Here is a 2,969-nt window from a genome sequence, read left to right as displayed (position 1 = left end):
TCTCTTGTGAAGCGACGGTGGATCTCGAGATTTAGAACTTGCCATGCTAGCATAGGTTCATGTACGTTGTGCATGATTAGTAGGTAACTCTAACAGTTTTATTTGCCCTATGTAATCAAAAGGAATAACTTGCGCTTAAATCGTTGCGTTGTCAATTTCTGTAGACATATAGGAACTCAACATAATTGATGACTATTCAACTTCTATCTTAATTGTGGATGCTTGGTAGAATGGTATTAGTACAATGAAAGTTGGCTTTTATCAGTTTCGTGTTATTCGATTAATATCATCACTGTCACATGCTAAAGGTAATAACAATGGCTATTGAAGGAAGTAATAATGAAGTTGTGATCTCATGAGTGTTTTATTATTGATAATTTGAAGTGTTAAGTAAGTGATTAATTAAGTAGTTAATTGTAGTTAATATTTAATCAACAATCTTAAGTGTTAGTGTCTTAACATTGAGAAGTAATCATACATTGGTGAGTGAGTTTAATTAGATAATAATTTAGTCTGAATCTCTGTGGGAACGAACTAGAAAGTATTCTATATTACTTGCGAACGCGTATACTTGCGTGAATATTAGTGCGTGATTTTGCCCTAACAAGTTTTTGGCGCCGCTGCCGGGGACTCGGCGTATTTGTTTAGTTTATGTACTTACCATCATTGGTCATTAGGACTCAGTGATTAGGACGTAGTAGTTAACTATTGTTTCCGGTTGTGTTTCAGGTACTTTAGCAAGCGTTTATGCAAACTCGTTCTCGTGCTTGCAAGAGGACTTTAGATACAGCTGAGGAGACAGACGAAGTTCTTGATATTCCGGAGAAGTTAGATTTTGAGGATTCGGATTCAGGAACTGAGCGGAAAGAACCAGTAAACATGGGAGATCGTATTGTTCAAGCTGATCCAGCTCTTATGGATTTTTCTCGGCCTAAAATTGATGACATTCAGTCAAGCATCCTTCATCCGGCTATTCAAGCTAACACCTTTGAAATCAAGCCGGGCACTATTCAGATGGTGCAGAATTCTGTTTCTTTTGGAGGAGCGGCAACTGAAGACCCCAACATGCACATAAGGAATTTTGTCGAGATCTGCAGCACTTTTAAGTATAATGGCGTGACTGATGAGGCTATCAAGTTGAGGCTTTTCCCATTCTCACTGAGGGACAAGGCTAAAGACTGGTTACATTCTGAACCAGCCGGGTCCATCACTACGTGGCAAGATCTTGCGCAAAAGTTTCTGGTGAAGTTTTATCCGATGGCAAAGACTGCTGCTATGAGGAGTGCTCTTACTCAGTTTGCGCAGCAACCTACAGAATCTATGTGCGAGGCTTGGGAACGCTACAAGAAAATGTTGAGAAAATGTCCACATCATGGAATGCCGGATTGGATGGTGATCACTGGTTTCTACAATGGTTTGGGGGCCCAATCTCGGCCCATGCTCGATGCAGCAGCTGGAGGCGCCTTATGGGCTAAAAGCTATACTGAGGCGTATAATCTTATAGAGACGATGGCTGCAAATGAGCATCAAAACCCAACTCAGAGGATGACGTCAGGCAAGGTAGCAGGTATTCTGGAAGTTGATGCAGCCACCGCTATTGCAGCCCAGCTCCAAGCGCTATCAATGAAGGTTGATTCTCTGGCTACATATGGAGTTAATCAAATAGCTATGGTTTGTGAGCTTTGTGCAGGTTCTCATGCTACGGATCAGTATTCTCTGGTCAACGAATCTGTTCAGTATGTGAATAATTATCAGCGACAACAGCAGCCTGTGCCAGCAACTTATCATCCTAACAACAGAAATCATCCAAATTTCAGCTGGGGGAATAATCAGAATATTATTCAGCCACCATATCAGCAAGGAGTGAGTAAATATTTTAACCCACCTGGATTCCAGCAACCACAACAGTATGCTACAAGGCAATCATATCCTCAACAGGGAAGTACAGCTGCACCTACTAGTGCTGATTTTGAGGAACTTAAGCTGTTATGTAAGAGTCAGGTGGTTTCTATCAAGACCTTGGAAAATCAAATCGGTCAATTAGCCAATACAGTGCTCAATCGTCAGCCTGGCACTCTTCCCAGTGACACGGAAGTACCAGGAAGGAAATAAGCTAAAGAGCAAGTCAAGGCTATTACCTTAAGGTCTGGAAAAGTTGATGATGCTAAAAATGCAAAAGAAGGAGAAGCTGAAATTAGTGATGAAGAATCTAAGCAAAAGGAGAAAGCGGCGGAACCAAGGAAGACTACTGTTGAACACACTCTGCCTGAGGCTAATACAGGGGAGAAACAGCTCTATCCTCCACCACCTTTTCCTAAGAGATTGCAGCAACAAAAGCTGGATAGACAGTTCGGGAAGTTTCTGGAGGTGTTCAAGAAACTTCACATCAATATACCTTTCGCTGAGGCTCTGGAGCAAATGCCTAGTTATGCGAAGTTTATGAAGACTATTCTTTCAAGGAAGGTGAAACTGGATGACCTTGAAACCGTTGCTCTCACGGAAGAATGCAGCGTTGTTCTGCAGCAAAAGTTACCACCAAAACTGAAAGATCCAGGAAGCTTCACCATTCCTTGCACCATTGGCAATCTGACTTTTGACAAGTGCCTTTGTGATTTGGGAGCAAGCATTAATCTGATGCCGTTGTCGATCTTTAAAAAGTTGGATCTGCCTGATCCAAAACCCACATACATGTCTCTACAATTGGCTGATCGTTCAATTACTTACCCAAGGGGCATAGTGGAGGATGTGCTCGTCAAGGTGGATAAGCTCTTCTTTCCTGCAGATTTTGTTATTCTGGATTTTGAGGAAGATAAGAAGATTCCCATAATCTTGGGAAGGACTTTCTTGGCTACTGGCCGTAACTTGATAGATGTGCAAAAAGGTGAACTTACTATGCGGGTACAAGATCAGGATGTGACCTTCAACGTATTCAAGGCAATGAAATTCCCTACAGAAGATGAGGAGTGCTT

At 41.8% G+C, this 2,969-nt stretch overlaps 1 non-coding gene across 1 annotated transcript; it reads right to left on the bottom strand.

Moving 5' to 3' along the window:
• Positions 1-1,272: 1,272 nt before the first annotated feature.
• Positions 1,273-1,379, bottom strand: LOC141688135 (small nucleolar RNA R71). Its single transcript, XR_012561597.1, has one exon. It is a non-coding gene; the product is annotated as a small nucleolar RNA R71 (small nucleolar RNA).
• Between the last annotated feature and the right edge of the window lie 1,590 nt (positions 1,380-2,969).

Source organism: Apium graveolens, chromosome 9 (assembly GCF_009905375.1).
Source record: "Apium graveolens cultivar Ventura chromosome 9, ASM990537v1, whole genome shotgun sequence".
Classification (NCBI taxonomy): domain Eukaryota; kingdom Viridiplantae; phylum Streptophyta; class Magnoliopsida; order Apiales; family Apiaceae; genus Apium; species Apium graveolens.
The sequence above is the reverse complement of the archived record's forward strand: the minus strand, read 5'-3'. Positions and strand labels throughout refer to the sequence as shown.